This window comes from Passer domesticus, chromosome 6 (assembly GCF_036417665.1).
Source record: "Passer domesticus isolate bPasDom1 chromosome 6, bPasDom1.hap1, whole genome shotgun sequence".
In the NCBI taxonomy this organism is placed as follows: Eukaryota; Metazoa; Chordata; class Aves; order Passeriformes; family Passeridae; genus Passer; species Passer domesticus.
In genome coordinates this window covers 43,650,408-43,675,768 of record NC_087479.1, presented here as the reverse complement: position 1 = coordinate 43,675,768, position 25,361 = coordinate 43,650,408, and the positions used below count along the sequence as shown (strand labels likewise).

At 41.3% G+C, this 25,361-nt stretch overlaps 1 long non-coding RNA gene across 2 annotated transcripts in view; it reads left to right on the top strand.

The window, feature by feature from the left end:
* The window catches only part of LOC135303336 (uncharacterized), a 55,852-nt gene extending 36,039 nt beyond the window's left edge, over positions 1–19,813 (top strand). For both annotated transcript variants that reach the window (XR_010364802.1, XR_010364803.1), the window contains one exon: positions 18,294–19,813. This is a non-coding gene — a long non-coding RNA (uncharacterized LOC135303336). The remainder of the gene's footprint in view (positions 1–18,293) is intronic.
* Positions 19,814–25,361: the final 5,548 nt, after the last annotated feature.

Below are 25,361 nucleotides of genomic sequence, written 5' to 3'. Positions count from 1 at the left end.
CTCAGTTACTATGTTCTCCTGGAGCCCTTGGTGGACATCTCTTGCCCCAGGGTCCTGAAACTCTGCCTTGGTGGTCCCTTGCTCCTTTCTGATCATTCATGTATATGCTCTAAACTCCTTCCTGATTCCAGCTTTGGGCTCCTCTAACAAGCCATTTCTGGTCAGTGGCAGGAGGGAAAAAACAGAGGATAAAAATGAAGCCCCCAAGAGCAGATGAAAACAGTGAAAACTGGAAGCTCTTACATCTTCACAAAGAAACACTAAGCTATTTTAAAGCCTGTGGAATCATGATCAGTTTATTTCCTAGCCATTCTTTCCAGTAAGCAATTAAATAATTTAAGCTAGTAAGACCTTTTTGGACTGCAAGTTAACTCACAGATGTCCGAGGCTTAGATGTCTCTGAGGGGGACTACTCATGGGGATGCAAACCAAAATCTGGGTTTGGTGTGTAAAGTGAATGGAAATCACAGAGCACTGAATGAGGCTGGACACAGGGAAGCAGAGTTTTAACACCAGACACAGAGGATTTAATACATGACTTCATAAAGGCAAGAACCACTGGGGAAAATATGCCCACAAGGGCCACAGCTATTCATTTGAGTCAATTCCTGTGGTGGGACATTCATCATGCTAGAAAATAAATAGGTGAAGTTGTGTATTTGCAGGAATCAGCTCTGCAGGGACACCTTTCGTTTTAGGGTAGAAAAGTGGTCCTTCTGTGCTAAGGAGGTGTGAACTAAAGGGTTAACTGGTAGATTTATGGCATCTTTTTTTTCCTTTTTTGTCTCTGAGGGAATGTAATTGTGCCACCAGAAGATATAGCCACACTCAGCATTACCCTATAGTGCTTAGCTTAGCTTGGCACCTTGCAAAATCTGTTCAATTGGTGGATCCACTGCCTCCTTAGAGAATGGCTCAGCAGCCAAAGAAGATAATTCAGTCATAAGCCCAGAAGTTTGCACATGGCCAATTTACATGTCTGTTGGGATGTAGCTTTAGTCCCAGGAATGACTATGGGCAACTTACACAATTCTCCTGAATGCCCTTCTTGCATTCCTATTAAGAGACAGGGACCAAACCAGGCACAGTGCACCAGCCAAATATTTCAGGTTGTATGTAATCCCCCATGAACGAAAGCTAAAAGCTCTTAACCATGTGTCTGTGCTGCTGAGGAATCTCACTGTAGCGTTTGGCTTCAATGCTGTATCTGCCTTACCAATGAATGTAAAGGTTTGGAAAGTACATTCCACTGAGGCTGAATTGTAGAAGAGAGTGCTGCAAAAACTGATAGAGTTATTGTGAATTAATAATAACTTCCAAGTACCTAGCAATCCATTTCAACCTAGAGTAAATCAAGACCTTCAATAATTAATTATTGACCACTGAGTGAATAATTTATGTGCAACTAATATCTCCAGCTCACGTTTCTAATAATTTGCCACAAAATCTGAAAAATAGTGTGTGGTCCAACCTGCAAAAACAGAAAGAATGCCATTATTTTATACTGGGGAAAAGTGACATGCAGGGATATGAGCTGAGGCACATATCCTGAAAAACAGTGGCAGGTTCCAACAGAGTGGGACACAAACTTCATTCCATTCGGTACTTGTAGCTCTGGGCTGTCCTGCTGAGAGGACTCAGTGAAGAATAATTAAGGTTGGATATATAGTTCTGAATAAATTCAGTTTGGACTTGAAATAAAAATTATTGCTTTTCAGTCTTAAAAATTTTAGTGAACTTTTTATTTCCCCCCAACCTATGGAAATCTCTTGTTTCTATTACTGGAACGTTGCCAGAAAAATTTCTGCTTTTGTGACTTCTGCTCAAACAATTCTGTCCCAAATGTTCTTGATCATCGTCCAAAGCTCCAGAGGTTCTGCTAGGAGGAAATCAGTGATTTTCAATGTCACACACTTCTGCTACTACAGAATAGATGCCTTCACAGGACCTCCTTCTTACAAGAACATTTGGAGCCCATTTATTTTTTTTATGGGCAATATTCCCACTTAACTAGAAGAGTCTTCTGCCAGAGAAAGAGTTTGAATCATCTGGACTCAAACATGCTCCCAAGATTGTTGGAATTAGGTCTTGAACTTTACTGACTGCCCAATAATACCCATCCCACTCAAACAATATATGAAGAAACCACTGGAAAGATATCATAAAAGAAAATGGATCCATTGAGAGGGTGGAAAGGATTTGTATCTCAGGGGGAAATGAAGTTCAGATGAAACTCAGATCTGGCACTTCAGGAGTAACAGCAAGAGAGGTTAATGAAAGATTAGCAGTAATATTTTCCTTCTCCCTTCAAAGCATTGTTGTCCAATAGTGAGGGTCCTTTTAGAGGAGAGATTATAAAGTGTTTGCCTTTAAAATGAAGCTTATAAATGAAATTCCAGACCTTACTGAAATATCTGAAGAACATTTTATAAATTCCTAGGATTATCAAGAGTATACTTTGCCCTTTGGGCTTCAAGTTCTGCTGAGCATGTGCAATGCAAATATCCAGTGTTCATGAATGACATTGGAATTGTGACAGCCTACCCACACAGGCACCTACAGATAAGGGCCCTTTGTTTGGCTTTTTCTGGCCTGAGCTCTGCAAAATATTCCCATCTCTCTATGGGGTGTTAATCCTGTGACTGAAGCATTACAGTCCAGGAGAGCTAACTGGGTGTGAATAGAAGTGGCCAAAAGAGGCAAGAGTTGCAGTGCCAGCACACAATACAGCCCTTGACCTAATGGCACATGTAAAGAAAATTATAATGCTTTCTTAGAAAGCATTTGTATTTGATAATATATTTGTTAGAAATATTTTGTCAGGAAAATTGAAACAGTTTAAAGTTTACAATTCCAAATATCTGGACAGGTCAGGAGAAAAATGTGGCCAGAAAAATGTGACTGCTTAATGGCACCTATCAAACAATATGCCTTTTTTCAGTTCTTATTGCATGTCTTTGTCTGAATGTTTTTTTCAGTGATCCTTCTGTGTTTCACTTTTGTATGCAGTCTATGATAATCTTCACCATAGCAACGTGTAAGAAAAGAAACAGGTGGAAGATTTGGCTTGAAATTAAAACTAGCCAGTAGGCAATCCTACTTAACAATCAGTCAGACACTGATATTACTGTCTAAGAGGATAATTATTTATTATCCTGTGTGGAAATTAACAGCTTGTAGATTCAATCATTCTTGTATTCACATTTTTGGTTTGAAGGTTAACAAATAAGGCTTTCTAGGTTAATGAATAAAACTTTTAGTCTGTATAGCAAATTCAAACTGATCACCAAAACATGAGACACAGAAGATTAGGAATTGTTTTGATTTTATTTAAGTTGTAATTATGTTGGTTTTTTTTTTTTTTTTGTCTTGGGAACATGTGAATCAGGATAGAAGCCAAGAAAGGAGTAAGGTTTTGGGACAGAAACCTAACCATGTTCCACCAAGAAGGCAAACTGCAGCATGAAGTCCAGTCAGATGAATGCGTGCATGAATCAAAGGTCAGAAAAATATATGTGGGAGATAACTGGTGGAAGGTCAGGTTTTCATAGGTGCTCAATATCTGATTTTTCGAACTGTAAATGTAGAAGAAGAGCAGTTCTGGAAGTATTCTTCACGAGCTGTGACTGTTCTGTGGCTAGGAAATGGAGATAATGGAGTGATGTAGGACTTGAGCAGTGCTGTCTAACAAATTAAGAGCTTTGTCTGAAGTACTGCTTTTTTGTCATCTCCTTTTCTCCCTCCATTGATCCTCGTAAAAACTGAAATTAAGGCTCACTTTCTCTGTTCCTGTAGGTCAAATTTGCCAAAATGTCCTTAAGAAGGTTCTGTGAAAACCTATTCTATCTGGGAATAACACTGAAATTCTAATAACAAGGAGTAACAAAACCATTCACCCTTTATGCAGTTGTTTTACATGTCATACAAGTAAATAATCATGAAATGTACAATAACACACCATTTATTTTCCTGATGCAACTTTTGAGAGTTCTGCTGTTCATCATTTTACACCATCTCACACTAATCAGTTCTCAGGTTTTTTGTACTTCTCTCTTGGTTGACTTGACCGACCTTGACAAAAAGGGAGAGACTGAAATAAGATGACAGAGATGATAAAAAGAAATATATACAATGATTTAGAAAGAAAGAACAAGATTACTTTGACTAATAGATGAAGTGGCTGAGATCTCTCAGACCAGCAGTCTGTTCTGAGAACAGTTGGACAAGGTCACCAGGGGATTGCAAAATTTGATCTCATGTTATAAAAAGATATACTGCTGAAAATCCCAGACCAATGTGCAGTCATGTCATCAATTTTCATTTAAAAAAAAAAAGTCATTGCCATCTTTAGCTACTGCAAAACCAAGTACTGAGAAGCAAGTTGCTGAAAAATATAATTTTATCCACTTTTTCTGTCCCTACCAAGCACTGATGTGCCAAGTTGACAATCCTGATGGTCCTGCTCCCACACAGTTATCCTCCATGTCATCCTTTTCGTCTTTGAACTCTGGTGTGTCAGACCACAACTGCTGCTTCACTTAAAAACTTTCAAATATTTTCCTAGCAACTTTCCTTTTATTATTTTTAGGCAGTGATACTGGGATATGAATCGGATCATGCGTTGTTAAATACTGTCCCTCAGTATTTAACCTGTTCATAATTCTGAAGCACAAATCCCATCCACTGCCCTTCCTTAATTCTTAGGGGAAAAATTGATTTGCATCTGTGAAATCACCAACTGTGGCACTTTTCAGAAATGCAGCCTCAGCAAGTATAGGATATGGTTGTACCACAAAATCCTCCTCTGTGTATTGAGTACCACAGAAAAATGCATCTTGACATAATTCTGCTGCTTACATAGCTACATAAACTGGAGAGGTTTAGACAACTTATAAGCTGTTACTGAAGTAAAAATGTCCTGTATACAAAAAGTGTGAACTAAAGTGTTTATTCAAGTTAATAGATCTTGTGTAGCTCATAAGATGTCTGTTTAAAATATCCATGGAGATACTACACATTGCTGATCACAATGGTATTGTAAGCTCTGATCTTGTCTTTAGACTTAAGCATGTGCCTCACTTTGGTTACATCAGTAGTCTCTTTGAGTTCAGTGGGTCTAAATTACTCTTTTAAGTTTTTGAAGCCTAAAACTACCAGTGGATAGCCATAACTGAAACTGGGAGAAGTGACAATGCCAAGGGTGGCATGGAAAGTTTTCTGCCCAAGTCCTGGGGAGGCTGGGCTTTCCTCACCTGCAGAGATGAGGAGCATCACTATCAGCACTGCAGCTGCTGCCCTCAGCCCTCATTTTGCAGTGTGCTGCCTGCTTTGTACAAGAAGTCAAAAGAAATAGATTCCATCAGAGATGATTTCTCTCTGGGATTACCACCAGACTAGCACCAGAACTCTGCTTCAGAGACACTGGAAGAGTGACAGGAATTCTAATTTCTAAATCCTTCAGCATACATTGTTAATAAGTGTATGAGAGTTTTTTGCAAGTATTTATGTAGAAGACTCCAGGATTAGAAATCAACACTGCTGGGTCACTTTAAAGATTAAAAAAACTCAGTTGAAACAAAAGTAAAAGATTTTTCCACAGCATTATTGCTCCCCTTGGCTTTTAGCATTCAGTGGTGTGCAAGTTGACAGAGAGGGTATTGATTTTTACTACTTTGAACATTTCTTCCTAGAACGGGAGCAATAAAAAGGACTAGGAAAAAAATAACAGCAATTCTTGTTTTCTCCAGCAGGGCTTTGATTTTACAAGTTTGAGCAGTAAAATAAAGGAATAGTCTATTCCACTGCACTCTGTCCTGCTTGAAAATCCACCTTTCTCCATCTTTGTTATTATTTCTCCATCTTGAAGCCACAAGAGTGCATGTCTGATGGCAGCACAGGATTAAACTTCCTACATGACACTTTCACAAACTCCTATTGCACTATAACACAGAAAAACATTCAGGAATAGAAAAAGTCTGTACAGAAAAATCTGCTTCTAGTAGTTTTAAGTGCTTTGGTTTCTGCTGCAAGATTATTGACTTTTGTGGGGGGGCTATTCTTATATATTTGGTTCTGTCCATAATACCATTGTTTATATTCAGTCACTGTTTTCTGTGTGAAGAATCTCTTGGCCATTGACATTTGGTTTAGATTTCTTTTCATGTATTTTTAGTCAAAGGAAAACGTGATCCAAAGCCAGGCAGGTTGTGCTGGTTTGGGTTGCCACTCATCATGAAGCACAATATTGTCTGCTTCTGCAAAGTGCATGTGCCAGAAGGGTAGCAGGATCTGGCCTTTGGTGCCAGCCCTGCTCTGCTCTTCTAGCACAGTAAAGCTGCTTTACATGTTTTATGATTTTATCAAGCAAAATAAGCCACGTGGACCTTGCTGTAAGCAAACAAATAGAACAATAAGATGCGTGTGAAGGAGATCTGCATATTCCCAGCTATCTGGAGCATATTTGGTATTATCCTCTTCCTCCCTGTGGTCATAACTAAGGTGGACCCACTGCTTTATTTTACAGCTTTTCTCTTTGAAGTATGACCTATCAGCTGCAAAAAGAAGAAGAAAACATAAATCAAAATGCCTTAATAAACAGTACTCAAAAATAAGTTGGTGAGACTTTTTTTTTACCCTGTGTGTAGGCACAGAGTAAAGATTTTAATCAGTTTAAGATTCTTTTATAAGGTCACAGTGCTCAGTGTGATTAACTAGATATGAAATTTGGCAGGCAATACATTCATAATATGAGCTAATAATATTTGGTAGTGTGGGGAGGGAAAGAAAAAAATTGGCTGAGAGAAGATTGCTTAAAAGTTGGCAACCTTGCAAATACTGTAACTTCTCTATGGAAATCTCATCAGAATGATGAGCCAGCCATCTTTTCCAAGCTTGTGCAGAAATTTTCCTTTCAAAATATTTGTGCCTGAGAGATAATGGATGACTTCTATTACTGGATGGCTCCTGCAGTGCACTTTCAGGACTAACCTGAAGTATCCCCTGCTATTTCATTATTGGACCACAAACTGCTTTGCCAAAAGCCTCACTCCTCAATCCTTCCCTTTTTTTCAGACCTAGGGCTCATAGATCTGCTGGAATATTGTCACATAAATGCAGCCAGGCCAGACAAGATTAAGTATCCTCATTGTATAGCATTCTGCCCCCAGAAATGACCAGATAATTCCTTATTACTTCAGCAGATAAAACCAGTAAACTCATTGGGATAACCTTTCTAGCTCACAGATCTATCTTGTTCTCTACTAATAAAGGCCAACTCAGCTCCTGAAGTGTTTTTTGTTTAGTAATTATGCTTCTTACCTCTTGCTCTCTCTATATATATGTTTAATTCCTCTTTAAAACTTGTTAAGGTTTTGGTCCCAGAAATGTGTGATGGAATTGATAGATTATCTAAGTTACTTTGCATCAAGAAAAAATTATCTAGTCAGGTTTGAACTTCCTACATTCTTTTTCACTAAATTACCCTTTGGTTCCCAAAACCCAAGAAAAATAATTAAACCATGCCCCGTTAACATTTTCTTTCCTCATCAGGTTGGTATCTTTTGTTAAGACAACACTCACCGGCTTTTTAATTGCCACCAATAGACAAGTTTAGTATTCTTTACCCTGCTTCTTCCCTTTCCCTCTCCATCCTTTAGTTCCACACTATCCATTTGAAATGCAGTGATTGGGATGAGGTGAGTATCCCACAGGGGTCATTCCACTGACGATCAAAGCATTGCATCCCTCTCTTGATCCTGCTCTGCTCTGTCCATACTTGCTGGTGTACTGGAATGCAGCTGCCACTGCAGCCACCACCTCTTTGGCCTGCCCAGAGCAGGATCCAGCTCATTTGCCTGTTCTTTCTTCCTGTCTCTCAGACAGTTTTGACCCATAAACTTTGTTTCTGAAACATGTTGGTTTAAATTTATTTCTGTCCTTCAATAAGGCACCACAGAAGAGGCTGCAGGGAAGTCTGCAGCCATCCTCTACCCACTGCTTTACTCTCCTGCAAATTCACTGGGTTTTTGTCTAGCAAGGCCCTTACTATTCTGAGCCCAGAGGTCCTCCCAGCACCAGCACAGCTGGCACTGTCCTCATCTGCTGCAGCCTCAGATGCCTCCTGCTGAACTTCTGTTTTCACCTGTGCAGTCCCATTTTTTATGATGTGGATCTCCCATGTGGCCCAACTGGTATGAGCAATCATTGTGAACATCACCTGCTTTTACCACAGAATTTTTTTTAATATGTCTTCATGCCTTTCTTCCCCATAGGCTCAAATATGGAGGCATTAGGTCCCATTGCAACATCACTATCAAGTGTCTGAAATTCTTGCACCAAAAATACTGCTTATGTTACAAATGAGAAATAATAGCACTACTGTCAGTAAAGAATAATTCATCATTCTGTAAGGCTTTGGCAATGAGACAAAGGGAAAATATTCAGGAAAAGAGAGTATTTTCCCAGTATTGGTAAAATGTTCAATAAAATAAATATGATCTCCCTAGAGATCATGGGCAATGAACATCTAATTTCAGCCTTTACAGGAAAGTGTCACTGTTTCTTTTATTCTTTGCAACTCCACAGAATAAGGGATGTATTTATAGAAGACTAATATCTAGATAGTGGCTTTCCCAGGAAAGATATTTACCATTGCTACACTCTCTTTTGGTTCTTCATTAATTTACACATGTTCTCAGTATTAATTGCCAGACAGTTATTGGGTGCAGTCTTGGGCACACACTATTCATAGCATCATAGAATCGTGGAATCATAGAATCATAGTATATCCTGAGCTGAAAGGCATCACAAGGATCACCGAAGTCCAGCTCCTGGCCTTAGACCAGAAAAACACACTGTATGCCCAAGACTGTTGTCCCAAAGCTTCTTGAACTCTGCCAGGCTGGGTGCTGTGACACTTCCCTGGGGAACATCTCCCAGTGCCCAAACACCCACTGAGTGAAAAACCTTTTCCTAATATCCAACTTAAACCTCTCGTGATACAGGTTTATGTCATTCCCTCCAGTTCTGTCACTGGGCACCAAAAAGAAGATTCTCACTATTGGAGACATTCTTTAGCATTGCAAATTGCCTTTAATTCACCCATTTATCTGTTGTGTAAAATAACTTTTAATTTCTGAAGTGCAGAACTAGATTGATGATGAGCCAGTGTGACGGTGAATGCCATACCACACTCTAAGACTGCTTTTACTGGAACCAGAAGCCCTGCTTTGGAGCAGGTGCCTCAGTCCCAAGCATGAAACCTGGTGTCCAGAACTGCTCTGCCATGGAAAGTGGGGCTGTAAGCATCCATACAAGTGCCTGCCAGGAAAAAAAAAAAAAAAAAAAAAAAAAAAAAAAAAAAAAAAAAAAAAAAAAAAAAAAAAAAAGAGGTGCCACTTATTCAGACTTACTGATAGCCTGCCTAAGGGAAATGCTTTGGGAGGAAGGGCTGGCTAACAAGTGCTCATGAGCTTCTCCAATTTCTCTGCAAGAGAGAAGGGAAACATGCTTAACATCAAAACAAGAGGACCAGATGTTGGTGGTGTGCTGTATAAAACTGAGGAATTCCCAAAGGGTAGGAAATCTTAGCAGGTGAGAGGATCAAAGAAATGTTTTCACAGCAGAAGGTCTTCTCCTAATGTGTGGGAATAGGTAGTCAAAGCAAGCTGTTCTTCAACAAGGAAAAAAAGTGAGAGAGAGAAAAAACCACCATGACTGAAGAACAAAGTAAATTTTCTTTATTGCTCAATTCAAATACCTGTAAAAGAAAACTAAGATACTTTTTTTTTCTACTTTGTTCACTACTTTTTTATGTTTGGTTTTATTTAAGTAAATCATTGTATTTCACAAGGTTTTGCATTCACAGGGTTTACTTTCTCTGTCACAGAGATTCACCATTATCTCAAACACCTTCCAGGCAGAAATGCCAGAAAGAGAGGCTCCTACTCCTCTGCTGACTGGTTTGGGCAGCTGCACCAAAAACAGGCAAACCCATCCTGTGGTGAAGCTTACACAGTCAAGAAACCTCTCCGAGAGATGCTTATCTTCATATGGATAATGTTTGTATTGAATGGGTCCTGAAATGCTTTTTTGAATGGAGATGTACTGCAATATTAAGATCACAATCTGGTTTAAATTGGCCTATCAAATCTGAGGTTTAAAAAGTTTTCAGATGTCTCCAGAAGTGTGGTTATTTCTGGCATAAGAATTTAGCTGTTGGGGTTTTTTTCTGTATCCTTTGCTTTTTCTTTCCTAACTCAGCCTCTTATCCCTGTGTAATGGAAGGAAAAGACACGATCAAAATTTCACGGCTAATGATATAGCAGAGTTCACAGGTGGAGGAAAAGTATTGATCAGGCCAAGTGATACAGCTGGAAAAAACAGACAAGCTTTCAAGCACACAGGCATAAACGAGCCCAGAAGCTTGTCAGTTTTCCCCAGCTGTGTAACTTGGTGTTACAAGAGCTATTTTCTCTCTCTGTGACCTGGTTTGTATGGATCCTCTGGGAGCACAGTATGGAGAATCTGCTGGGAGCAAGGGAGCCCAATGAAGTGTCCTAGCATCCCACTTTATAAACTGGCACAGCCTTGGCTGAAAGGTGCCTTGTTGCCCTGAAAACACTCTTAATTCAATCCACAATAAAATCAGTTACAAATTAAAGCATTTTTTCATTATATCCAAATAGATAATATTGTCTCAAAATTTATGAAAGGCAAAGCTGAAGCTATGGAAGGAAAAGTAATTTAAGCTTCATTAGGGAGGGACTCCCTCCTAGAGACCTTTCTCTCTGCCTTTCCCCAGCAGTTCATTTCAGCCTTTCCCCATGCCTACCTGGCAGGGGTAGTCCTGTCCATTTGCCTTTCCCCTCAGATTTAATCTACAGGAGGATTCAGCTGGGCAGATTACCACAGGCCTCAAGCCTGGTTTCCCCTTGAAGCCTTCCAGAGAATGCAGGCAGGTCTGATCCCTCTCCCTGAAATCCATTTATTTCTTGTCTATCCAGGCAAAATCCTGATTATTCTTCATTAAAGTATGGGTTGTTTGAATTTCCCTGCATGTACCAGGTGTTGTTTTCCATTCTCTGACCACTTGCCCATGCACTGTGTTTCCTTCCACATCCTCTCACAGCCATAAATGTATATGAATTTGCATTGCACACATCACAGCAATTATACATTAACAAGTGTGCTTGATAGTAGCATCTCTGTGAGATAACCCCACACATCTCCTGATTAGATTTTGACTGAAAGAAGACACAAAAGTAATTAAACACTTTATGGCAAATGAAGATTTGGCATTGCTGACTGTGAATATCTTTATTCTTGACACACTCAAGTAAGTATCCTACTGTCACACCTCATAGCAATAATGAATGCTTTCTCACAGCTCTGAGCAAGGAGATGATGATTATAGCTCATTTTTTACTTGAGGGGCTGAGACAGATGGGCTGACAGATTAGGTTCACAAGTGTATTTGTCAACATGGTCCAAAATTAGATGCTTAGACCATTTTTTTTTTGTTTGCTTTTAAATTCTATTGTTTCTTCTTAAGAGCACCAGATTCCCACTGGCTTCCATTACTGCTGTCAGTAACCATCCTTCTGGGGGTCAAATCTTTGGATGCCAAGTGAGGAATCCTGAAAAACCAAATTCAAACAGATGAAAAGCTTGTCTTAAGAAACCCAGATGAAGTGTTTGGGTGTTCTGTGCCACTCTTTAACAGAACTGTGGATAAAATCTGCTGGATTCTGCCTGTTAGAGCAGAAGGCATCCTCTCTTTCTTGTATTCCCTGATTTGATTCTCCACAATACTGTGCAGGCTGTAAGGCAGATGTCTGACCACTTCCTACCCTTGGTTAAACACCATAAGGCAACATTTTACAAAGCTCTCTCCCTTTGTGTCCTCTGTACAAGATAAGCAAAGCACTTTGTAGAAATGCTTGTTTGGGTGATGTGCCTTTGTTCAGGGCTTTCAGTGCTCCCAGGAAACCCTGCTGTCTGAGCAATTGCTGTTTTGTTTGCATTCCATTATTTTAAACATTCTGAGACATTTCAAGCCCAGAATGAACTGCAAGGTCGGCTTCTCAAGGCTGAGGGTGAGATAGACAGCTGGGCTGCCTGTGACTTGGTGACTCTCCAGCCAGAAACTTCTGCCTTGACTGAGGCACCTTTCTGACATTTTCTGGGATATAAGGAGAAGCAGAAAGGAACAATGGCAAAAGTAAGTGCAGGGTGAGTCTGTGATGTCCTTGTTCCTTTCAGAGACAAATAAGAAAAGGCCTGAAAAATGGGACATTTTGTCCCTCCTGAAATACCTCCATGTTCTTCTTGTTTTCAACCTTTCAAGCATCAGAAAGGTCAGGACTTATCAGAACTGCTTTTCCTTGTGGAAATGCAAGGATATCTATGTTATTGGCTGTATAGAGCAGACTGAGATGAGTCTTCAGCAAACTGATGTTTTTTTCCTCCAGTTGTCTACAGTAGTGTTGCATTAAACATGTACTAACAAAAGCCAGAATTTTAAACAGTCAAGGCATAATTTACTTTTTCTCTAAGTTATTTTTGCCATACTTTTATCATAGATGTCATAATCCTATTAGTTCTGAAGCTGTTTATAGGGTTTATCAGGAAAAAGAGTGGAGACAAAATCTGAATTTTTCATGTGCAAGGTATCTGCTGAAAAGTTCTCTGAGAATATCTGTAAAAGGCAAACACTTTGTAAAAGGCAAAATATCTGTAAAAGGCAAAGGTTTTCTTTATAGATAGAAGAATGCAAAGCAAAGACATGGGTTCCTCCCTTTGTATCATCTCCAAAAGCTGGGAAAAGCTGTGGTTAAGTCACCATGGAGGTATTTAAAAGGTGTGTAGACAAGGTGCTTCAGGACATGGCTTAGTGGTGGAGTTGTCAGCAGTAGGTTTATGTTGGACTTGATCTTTTACAACCTAAATGATCCTATAATTCTAAGAGTTTTCTGATTTCTCCTGCTCTGGGTCTGTAGGCTGCTTTCCATATGCAAGAGGCACACAGCTGATGTAGTGAACACCATAAGTCTTTCAGCCTTCAAAAGATGTTCATCTGAACAGTAATACCTCTGATCCCACTGTTATTCAAAAATCTTGGGTTCCATTTCCATGCCAAATGTACCAGGGCTGCCTCAGGGAACAGTGCCAGAGGGATCCTCAATGCTTCTCGAGCAGCACTGAACCAGGGTTTATGACAGACAGAAGCTGTTCACGTGTGCACAAAGCAGGCAGAGGGTGAGGGGGAAAATACTGCCCTGGGATGTCCTCTGCAAGCTGCTGTGACACAAGAGCCCTGGTTCTGAGCAAAGCTGTGTGAAATGTGCTCAGCTGAAACACAACATTGCATAGGATGTGTGTTACACACTTGAGAACTTTGGTCCAAAAAGATCCCTTTGTCTGGAAGGTACCTGGCCCCAGTTCCGAGGAAATTTGGATGTAATAATGGAAAACATAAATTGATTTTTTTTTCTTTTTTTTTTTCTTTTTTTTTAACTTGGAAATTGCTGAAGCTGAGGGAAGAGAAATCCACTGAAACAGAAGCCAAAGAAGAAAGTTGTCGTTATTCTTGTTTACTCTTTTACCCTCTCCTCATGATGCCTTGCTAGGACACACATTGAAAAGTTTACTGGGTCCTTGAATGAAGGAACACAAGTCTCTCTTTCTGTACAATGAAAGCAGGTATATTTCAGTGTGACACCAGGGAGAGATAGTCAACAATGATGTCTTTTGTACAAATGAGAGGCTTTATTCAAGAGGAAGATAGCTGTGATGCTGATAAAAGTAATAATTTGTAATTTCAATATGATGTTTTTCCTCCAAAAGACCTGACAAAGAAGGGCATTCTTATCCTATCATTATAGCAAAGGGGAACTTTTACAACAAGTAATGAAGGAACTAGTCTAAGATCAAATGGTAGATTGTGGGAGAGAAATATCCACTGTCCTGTTCTTGTTCCACATGTTTAGCCTGCCCTGGGAAACATGCTGAAGGTAAGAGTTGCTTCCTCAGTCTGATCTTCTGAGGGAGGAATTAACCCTATGAAGTATCACCTTCTCCCTCTACTGCTGCTGCTACTCTTCATCCCCTCTTGGCAGCCTGGCACGTTTTCTCCAAACCCCGAGCGGCCTGGGAACCAGCATCACTGAAGAGGGCAGGTTTGCTGGGCTGTCTCTGCTTTGCTGCAGGGCAGGCAGTGCTCTGAGCAGCGAGCTGCACAAACCTCTTGTACACACACACGCAGGCACAGCTCACACCACACACACTGCGGCTCACGGCAGCCTTGGTGTGTGGGAGTAGCCTGTCCCGTTCTCAGAGCAGCAGATGTCCAGGCCATATGTCTCCTCCTTTAGAATCCTCTCAGCCTGGGACAATCTTACAGTAAGGTAAGGGCAAGGGCAGTGAGGAAATGCAATATCACCTTACAGGAGGAGAAAATTCCAGTCTGGGAAAAAGATGCTCAGAGCAGATGAATAAGAAACAGATATGTAGTCACTTGCCTAAGATTCAGGTGTTATTGCCATTGAAGGCTGAGAAGCAATCTTGTGATGTCATTTTTTAAAATTAAAAAACAGTTAAACCTGATCCATTTTTTATAAGGAAATATGTCTTTTCCACAAAGATGACTTCCAACTTCTTGTACATACATCATTAGGAGATGGCAGCTACAGGAGCCTGGAAATCCAGGTGCTGAGCTTTGCAGTGCAATGTGCTGCAGGGGAACAGCCTGGCAATACTTTACACAACAAGTTCACCTGGTGATTCTATGGAAGCAGCTTCACCAGATGAAGCCTCGTTATGGCAGATGCTGTGCATGCACAGGGAGAGAATCCTTACCCAGATGAGTTATGGTCTCTCTAACGTAGACACTTCAGAGCTTGAAGGCATAATGAAAGGGGATGTCTTGTCAAGGATCTCAAGGGAGTTTTGTGGCAGAAGTGCAAACACTATAAATTCAGATCTGCTGAGCTAAGGCCTGTGTCCCGACTTCAAAAGCCCCTGCCTTTCACTGAGCAATTTCAGACTACTTTTTTCTTGTCTCTCCTCTCCAGATGTTTACTGGAAACTACTGTGGCATGGTGGTTAGAGATTCATATCCACAAAGGAAATAAAAGAAATAAGAGAAACCTTCTTTGGGCTACTCAGATAGAACTCAGGAGGTTTCTGTATGGAAAATAGCTGTTTGCCAGGGATTTAGGGGTTGAAGGGAGACCTGTGAAGTGTCGTCACTAGGGCCAGCAAAAATGGAACAAACCCCAGCACATCCTGAACAGATACATCATTTTCAACAGAGTTGTCAATTAGCACAGAGCAAGAGTCAGATGTCACTGGAGAAAAATCTCTGCTCTTCAGGGAAGGGAGGAATCTCTCCGTGACTCAAGAGCAGATGGTTTGGCAGCAGCAGCACAGCCAACTCCTAGCACTGGATTAACAAATTACAGAGGTATGCTCCCTCCTTTGTATTTACAGCACATGACTGGAAAGAGGGCTCAGGAAAAAAGGGTAATGTGAGAAGAACTCACATGTAATGTCAGCTGAGTGGCCAGAAGGGATTCTCAGGAAAGCCAGCAGCCTGCAGCAGGATGCTGCCTGTCTCCCTCTAGCAGATATACACTTCTGTTGGGTATAGGATCCTACCTTCTCACTCGAGATAAAACACAGCATTATAAAATGCTGATATTTCCCTCTCTCTAATTCTCACTGCTTAAATTAATGCTGAGCCTGTGTCTTTAAGCCCCTTTTGTTTCTTCTCTTGTTGCCATAGCATTTAGTGTTTCCATGTTTGAGATTTCCTTTTTTTTTCCTTCCAGACATTACTCCATCAGCACAATTCCAGACCTGGGATTCCAGCCACTTTTGGCTAAAGGGAAACTCATTTTTGTTGCTATAAAAATATCAAGCCATGTAAATGCCTGTGGCTCAGATTTAGGTCCTGTGTCTAGGAATAGCAGCACAGCTGAGGGTGAATGAGAGAAGTGAGGAAGAAGCAAACATCTCTGTGCATCTCATCTCATTTCTCTAGGTCTACCTGTCCTTTCAAGGACAGGGAGAGGAAGAGACCTTTGCCATCCTCTGGCACAGCAGCAATCCTTATGCTTTTGTCAGGGTGGTTTTTAGGGTGGAAGATGCTTGCCTTGTGTCTGAGCCTCTGGTTGTCTATCTGAAAAACAGAAGCAGTGAATGGATATTTAATTGCCCTAGTAAAGTGTCTGCTGGTACAGGGATGGAAGATATGAGCTAAGCACAAGGTACCAGTAATATTCAGCTATTTCTTACAAAACATTACTGGCAAAAACTCACCCTGGCACTCAAATTATTTAGGCTGTACAATGTGTCAATCTATTACAGTGCACTACAGATTGAAAGAATAGGATAAAGTGCTCTGGGGAATATAGCATTAAGTTTTAACTAGCTCTAAGTAACTGCTACTGCTAATTATTAACATTATACATTTCATTAAATTGCATTAAAATAAGAAAAATTCTTATTACTTCAGTAGCTTAATTAGCTACTGTATTATGTCATATTGTAATATATCAGAAGCAGCAGTACATGCTAGCCATGTATCGAGAAATTATATTAAAATTGCAGATAATTTTAGAAATGGGGAAAATTAAATTAAATTGGAAGTAATTTTTTTTGCAAACAGAACATTTTATACAGTGCTTTTTTAATTTTAACACTTTTTTCATTCAAATTCTTTTTTTGACCCTCATGAATTTCAAGGAGAAGAAAAACTAATCTCAGTCCTGGGACTTTTCATGAGATTAAAATAAGAAGTGTGGTGCCAAATGCAAACAATTTTCCTGGTTTCTACCCACTGGTGGTTTTTTGTAGTTTTAGATGAATATTTCCTGAATACTCATGGGTTATGTTGCTCAGGGAAAAGCCCTGAGAGAAAGGAATTTCAATAAAGAGCTTGTTGGCCATAGTATGGTGATTTATTTTTATTACCACTTCTTGAGGCAGTATCTTTTTGTGTTTTTCCTTCTTTTTTTTCTTTTTTTTTTTTTAACTTTACGCATGAAAGAATGTTTCTGGCAAAGGGGAAACAGTAAAATCCTCAGGGTGGATGAAAGTGTCTCATTTGGAGTGTCTTGAGAGTCCAAAAGAAAAGAGGGCTAACAATAGAAGCAAGGCTGAGAAGTTGGGTAAGTCATGGTTAGGGAAGCAAAAAATGTTGATCAGCTGTGGGAATCCCCAAGCCTCACTGCCAGAGCCCTGTGCAACAGTGCAGACACTTGTTGCTGCAGCAGTGAAGAGCCACTGCTCTGAAAAAGCACAGGCAAATGTTCTGGCTTCCCTGTGGAGACTCTTCCCAGGGGCTGATAAGGCTGGCAAAGCACAAAGCAGGTCTGCAGCAGAGCAGGAATTATAGGTCCATTAGTTAGGCAGCCCAGACAAATGAATGGTGGGCAATACCTGACCTCTACAAAGGGTCTCTAGCTGGGATTTCTGTTATCTGAACATTTCCCATCACTGTGTCTCTCTAGCTTTGCTAGGATCCCCAGTGAAGCCTATTAAGCTATCAACCAGAAGCACAAGTAGCTAGTAAGGACTGGCAGGTAAGGTGATCTGGATCTTCTTTTCCAGGTTCCCTGGCTATCAGAGAATGTGCACATTTCTGGGCAAGTAAGATTAGGGCCTGCAGTAAAAACCAAGGGGGGTGTAAAAACATTTGCACAATCAAGATGTACATTCAAGCAATATTTTTTGATGTTGCACAGCAGAACTGCAATTGTGAAAATCAAACCATGGCTTGAGAGGGGAAAAGCTCAAGCATCTAAAATCCTAATGAGGATTTCAAAAGATCCTAAAGAGGATCCTAAATAAAGATCCTAAAAAGGATCCTAAATAAAGATCCAAACAGGCAGACTCTCACAAAGATTAGAGACGTACAACCACATTTGGAAATTCACATTGGAAATCCCCAGCTCAAGCTTCTTATTAGCACAGGGCTGCTGACTTACCCCTGGTAGGAGCAGGGGGCAGCTGTGAATTCATCTTCTCTTCCCTGAGCTCCCTTCTGTACACGATAAGCTAAAAATTATTTTTTGTTCTTATGGCCTTGCCAGCCAGCCCAATTGCCCAGCTAATTGCCCCCTCACCAGCCAAGTTAATACACAAGGTAAATTCAATGTTTGAATTTCCACCAACAGAAATATTTTGGAAATGTAATAGTACATCTGTTCTACTAAGGCTGCCTGAAGGGAACTCTTACCAACTTTTCTGGAGCAAAGATTGATTTCATCTTCTGCTGTTTTATTTTAAAGGTCCAGATCCAGATGATGTCATCTTTTTGCCAATTACACTCCTGTGTCAGCTGCATCCAAGAATACAGAATGTCAAAGCCTCGGAGCTCCAAGAAATGTCTCAGCTGGCACTTGACTCCCCTTGGCTTCTGAACACTGAGTACATGTGCACAGAAGGCTTTTGCTATTTCATCTCAAATCTGACATCCCAAATTGTAGAGCTCTCATGGTGAGGACTGATTTTGATTCTGTGGTTTTGACTTCCCCACTCACAGTGATAGCCACAAACACAAATGTCCAGCCCACAGCTGGACAAAAACATCATGTGATGGGTGAGCAGCTGGCTCACAGGGTGGGCACAAAGGGTTACAGTGAATGGGGTGACATCAGATGGTCACCTGTCACCAGTGGGGTTCCACAGGGCTCCATCCTCGGCCCTGTGCTCTTCAATATCTTCACAAATTACTTGGATGCAGGATTTCCTCATCCAAGATGGGGAAATAGTCTCATAGAGACAAGTTTTGAGAGAGCTGAGCTGTTTACTGCTATGTTGGTATTCAGACCATCAAGCCTTACTAAAAACAGCAAATCATGGAATAACTTGTGTTTACTTAGAGATTCTTAGTGAACCACTGTCAGCATCTAAACAGCTTTTGACATTTCAGAGCATTTGACCATGAGCAGATTCAACCTTGATGTTTGAAGACAATAAAGCAAGATGGGTGTCGCACATTAAATATTATTTTGTTTCCCAGTCAGAATTCATAACATGAGCTCATCTGAGCATGTCACAGCTGTAGTCTAAATCAGAGCCTGAGCATCATCCTCACATTGCATATTTAACTTAGTAAATATTGTGCTTTCTTTGGTTTTGGCAGCAGGAGGCAGGAAGTTCTCAAAGTCCTTGTGTGGGCTCCTGAGTGCTGCAGCTCCTGACGAGAGGATATACAGAAGGAATGTCCAAGGTCTTTATACAGGCTTTGTCCTTGTCCTTTGTTCTAGCAGGCAGAGAGAGAGAACCAAAAGTAATTTGAGATAATTGTTCAGGTTGCCTGGCCATACACTGGCATAACACAGCAGCACAGAGTGTGGAGGAAGTTCATGGTGATGCAACCCCTAAAAAGCCAAATTGCCCCTTGTTGGTGCTTAATTTGAGAAAACTGTAAAAAGGCAATTAGAGAAATGCAATGTATTTCTTTACACTTGGTTCTGCTCCAGAATAATAGACCATCTGGTATGGACTTTGTGAAGGGACATGTATCTGCCTCAGTGGTTTCAACATGCCAATGCCAAACTTAAAGACAATTTTAAGGTAAGGACTAGAAGGCAGGGTGGGATACAGGGTGGGTCCTGGTGATCTGAACAGAGGAGCTGAAACAGCCCATGCAGTTGCTTGTCCAGCCCAGAAACACCCAGTACCAGCTCAGCTCCTCCCTACCACCAATGTGCCACTTCTTGTGGGACAGATTACATTAAGCCCCATCTCTACTGCCACTTCATATCTGAGAAAGTTCAGCTGTCTATTCAAATCTATCTCAAAGCTTAAAAATATAATATATATATTTTTATATATATACACTATATAAATATAGTATATTTTTATACATACACTTTCTGTATGATGCATTTGTTTGTTTGTGCTGTGTTCTCTTATCTCCCTGGTCTGTTTTCTTGTGACTAAGTTGAAAAACAGCTCTGTGATGCCTAACAAAGAGCAGGAGGAAGAGAAGAGAGTTCACTTCAGTAACTCATGACTGTGTTTATTTTTCTCTTCTTTGAGGGATTTGTTTTATGACTCTCACTAAACTGTTCACAGAAAGTTCAACAGCTAGGCAGAAAGTCACTCACAAGGAAACCGGGCCAAATTAAAACAAAAATGTTGGTCAGCTTCCCAGAGGAAAGAAGGTTTTTCTCTGTTATGTCTGTTCTGCTCTTCCTCTCCACCCACATACTGGAGAAGTTCAAATGGGATAAAATGGGAAACTGGGTATGGATGAAAACTGAAAGAACTGTAGCTGGTCTGGAAGATAGTGAAATTCATTTACCCTTCAAAACTTCTGGCTTTTTCCAATCTTTAGTTTGAGATCAGTGGGAAGGACACAGACCTACATAAACCAGAAGTTATGTGAAATGACAATGTATAGCAACAACAACAAAAAAATTCTACTTGACTTCCTTGAGAGTCCACCAGCAATTTCTAGCTCTCAAAGAGAACTCAAAGACCTCATTAGATATTATCAAGTAACTTATCTTCACAGCATCCCGTTCTGCAAGTGGAGAAACTGGCTAGCTAAATGTCCCACCCACTGTTGCAGAGGGGAAATGCACAGGGCCAACTGTAGAAACAAGCACCTACATCCGCTGTCTTGCCAAGCTATTGGATGGAAGAAAGGTTAAGGGAGAGACTCCTGCTTTTGCATTTCATTGTTCCTTTGTGCAGCACATGGTACACACCACATGGGGCTTCTTACACTGCCCATGAATTGGCTGCCAGGACTCCTGAACCTGCCTCAGGGCTCTGAGCAGGACGAGCAGCACCTCTTTGCCCAGTGAGGTGGAGGAGGCTTATCCTACAGAGCACACGGAAGACATACAGCCTAGCCACAGCAGAACCATAAATTTTCCTTATCTTGCAGTTTTACAGCCCAGAGCTGCAGCCACTCAGCAGCCTTACTCTTCCTGCTGTGCTGTTTAGCAGCAGCCACAGACTTAGCAGTCTCAAGAATCAAGAATTGCTTTGGGCTAGTTAAGCTATGCAGCGACTGAGAGGCTTTCCTGGTTTTGTAGGTAAACTGGATTTCATTTAGTTAAAATACATTTTGATTTTAAAAAAAAAGCATCAGGGTATTTTTAATAAAGTTCATGAATATAAAAATGTCCATGGCACTTAGATATAGGGCAGATTTAGTTTCTGAGTATAGTCCTTAAAATTAGAAGGGTCCTTTCAGAGTTCCTTTTAAATCACATGCAGTAACTATTGCTTGCTTCTGACCTTTTGGTTATTCCCTGAGAGAATGCTACATAAATACCAGATAAGTAAATATGCAATCAATAAGACATTTATTGAATGTTAATCAGGCTTAGAATTTTAAATGGGTCACACTAAGATGTAGAGGGTGTAACAGAGAAAATTCTCAATGTCACCAACCCTAATAACAGAAAAATCACGAGCTTGGACCTCCAAAACTGGGTCACCTTCATTACTTAGATGTGTGTATGTGTGTGTGTTTTGATGTCTGCTTCATGCCCTGTCAGACGTAAGAGTCCTGACAAGGAATGTCTCCACTGCACAATGAGCAGTGGTGTATGCATCACTGAAGCTCCAGAGACACGAACCCCTAAATTCACTTGAGCTTTTATTTAGGCTAATAATGAAAGTGTGCTAAGAACTGAACCTGGGCTCCTGAGCTCAGACAGGGAGCATCATTAATGCAGCTAGACCACATCCAACCTAGCCTTGAACGATTCCAGGAATGGGCCAGAAATATCATCCTCGGTATTTCTTTCTTTTTTTCCAACATAAACCTACCCACTTTCAGTTTAAACCCCTTCCCCTATGTGTACTGACAGCCTTGCAAAAAGTCCTCTCCAGCTCCCTCATAGGCCCCCTTCAGCTACTGAAGGGCCACAACAAGCTTACCCAGCTCCTTCTCTTCTCCAGCTTGAACAATGCCAATTGTCTCAGCCCATCTTCATAATGGGAAATTTAATGATCTTCATGTCTCTCCTCAGGACTCTCTCCAACAAGTCCATGTCTTTTCTGTGACAAAGACTCCAGAGCTAGACACAGCACTCAAGGTGGGGGTCTCATAAGAGTAGAGAGGCAGCATCACCTCCCTTGACCTGCTGGCCATGCTGTTTTTGATGCAGCCCAGGACATGATTGGCTTTCTGAGCTGAAAATGTCTTCTTACATCCAGGGTCTCATCCACCAGCATGCCCAAGTCCTTCTTGGCAGGACTGCTCTCAATCTGTTCATCCCCCAGCCTGTGTTGATGTTGGGGGCTGCCCTGCTCCAGCCAAAGTGTAGCACTTTGTACTTGGCTTTGTTGAGCCTCATGAGTTTCCCATTGGCCCAATTATTGTCCAAGTCCCTCTGGATACATCCCATCCCTCAGGCATGCCAACTGCACTGCTCAGGTTTCAGGTGTAGCCAGGATGTCTCAGAGTCACCAGCTGAGGGCCCTCACTAGGTCCCCATCTCTCTAACCTTGGTTTTTCATCCCACAGCTTGTCACGGGCAAGCCTGGCATTATTCCTCTCCCTCTTCAGTCTAGTTTTAAAGCTCTTCCACTGAGCCCCACTAGCTCCTGAGTGAAGACACTCCTGCTTTCAGAACAATGAATCCCACCTGATGCCGGGCGCCATGTAGGCTATCCCCTTGTCAAGACCTCCAACGTTTTGGTGGTGACACCAGCCCCAGAGCCATGTATTTCATAAACTGGGCCCATCTGCTTGCAACTGGAAAGATAGGTGAGAAGATAACCTCTGCTCCATATTCCCTTATCTGTCTCAAGGCTCTGAAGTCTCTTTTGATCCCCGCTGAATTGTGTTGTGACTTCATCAACCCATCACGTGGAAGAGCAGTAAGAGATAGACCTTACTCTTGCTTGAAGTCTGAAAGTGTCAGTCAATAACTTGATCCCAAGAGCGGGAATATGTAGAACAGCTACTACAACAGGTATTGCAGCCACAGTCAGTGCTTCCAGCAGAGACATCTGCTGGATAGAGTGAGGAGGAGAGGAAATCTCATCATGAGTCATTTAAAAATGGATGAAACAAAACCCTAGAGAATGTGGATAAGGAAGAGCCCTCAGAGAGGAGGGATCCTCGGTGTGGGCTGCTGCAAAAGACTATACCGTCGCATGAGATGGAATTGTACCTGTCCCCAGATGTAGGGTTGCTCCCCGTATGTCTCTGGAGGTTGCATCCTGTATCTTCCAGGATGTTGCACATATTGATGTGTACCCTGCCTGCTGCTGCACAGCACGAACTGTCTGAGTGTCAGGCCAGGAATGCCCCCACGGACAAGCTCCGGGCTCCCTTGAATGCCTGGTGTGGGTAAGAGGTAGACAGCAGAGAAATCCTGCCCCATGCAGGGGCAGTGTAAGGAGACTTCCTCTGGCAGGACCTGTGGGCCAAAGGAGAGGGACTGGGACACTCCTCCAAATTTCTTACTGCCTCACCTGACAGCTGCATGGACGGGCAGCGGACACCTTCAAGGAGGGGAGAGGATGGGGGAAGAAAAGTAAACGTCCAGGGAATTCACATGTTTATTTTGTCTGTATCTTCCCCCTTCAGCACTCTTGGCAGCTGAAGAGGGTCCTCTGGCCTTGGAAAGAACCCAGCTGCCTCTCCAGGCAACACATGAGAGAGAAGGTATTAGGGGGGGCTGGAAACTCAGTTTGCTGTTTAAGCTGGTCCTTTTCTCTGCTTCGCTTAGAGACAACTGAACATCTGGCTTTCCACTGGCACAGCTGGGGGTTTTACCTCAAGACTAATTAGAACAGTTTCATTGGCAGTGGAAAAGCTGCAGTTTTATAGGACTTGTTGAAAATTTTAAGGAGTGTCCTGGGTGTATTTTTGCAGTAGAAGCTGAATGTTATGACCTTTTTTTTTTTTTTCCTTTCTGTGACAATAGTAACTCTACCTTTAGCCTGACCTTATTTTTCTAGTCAAATCTGGTCCACTTCAGTTTTTAACTGGGCCCATTAGAGAGCTAAGTGCCTGGAGAACACATTACAGTGATGATATTTTTAATAGTGATGGTATTTAACCCCTGGCACAGCTTACCAGAAGGTGATAGAGACTCTCTATCTAAAGGCAGTACCTTTCCAAACCATACATACTTCTCCACATAAAACCTCATGGCTTTGCAGGAGGGGTCAGGGGAAAGAAGGCCCGTGGGCTATAATCAAGATGGTTTGACCTTCTCTTTTCTGGAAAGACACTAAATTTGGAGTTGTCCTCTCTGTTCTGTTCTGCTACAACAGGGCAGGTTCCTAGAATTACTGTATTGAATAACAGAGCTGTATTGAACAATATTCTTCACTCACATGTTTTGGCAGCCAGAAGAAGGAGAGAAGAAAAGTCATTGATATAACTGGCATAAATATTGTAGGCTATGGTGTCTTAGCTTTCAAGACACCCTACTTGAAAGCAGAGGCTATTACCTAATGTGTTATTTATCCTCTCATGGGGTAATCACCTTTTCTCTCCCTAAATCAGCTCAGCAGTTTCCCTTCACGAGATCTTGAACCCCTTTACCTCCCGATCTTAAAAAAGGTATATTTTTTAACAGACACAAATGGCTGCTGTTTCCCTCCAGAATGGACAGTATTTGAAGGTGAGTGGTGACCTCCCAGAACTGTTCTAATGTGCATGCTGAGAGTTTCAGTGAGCAGCTCACCACTGTGCAGCTTTGTTAGTTCAGATCAGCCAAGGATTTCCCCCCAAGCCATGAAAAGCAAGGCCATCATGCCTGATGTTGCTCATATGAAAAATCCTCCCAGCTTAATCATCAGCTGTCTGGAGAAGCTGGGTTGTATTTGTATAATGGATGCTGCTGACCTATCAATTCAATTTATTTCCTTCATGACAGCTCTGCGGAGTCTGCTTGTCAGAGACCCTGAGAATGTCAGTCTGAGCATAACACAAATGTCTTTCTATCTTTTCTGCTCACTTTTAATGGGGATGAGAAAATATCCCCTAAAAGACTTTGCATCATCAGGCACCTGACATATCTTATGAACACTTTCAAGATCCAGCCACAAGAGCTCAAACACTTCCTCATTTATTGCTTTGATATTAAAAACAGAGAGTCCCAGAGCACAGGGGAGATAGGTTCTATTCTATGTACAGAAATTGCCTAGCTTGATATTCTGCATGGTATATCAGATTGAAAAAAAGTCCACAAAAAAGACAAAACAAAATAAAACAAAGCAAAACAAACAAACAAAAAAATCCTTATATAGTCCCATATGTCTGAGAGCTTTTCTGTGAAATCAGCTACAGAGTCAAAGCAACAGTAAAACTTCCAGATTTCTCTATTCCAGGCTGAGACAAGTTTGTAAATACTTCCAGAAATTGC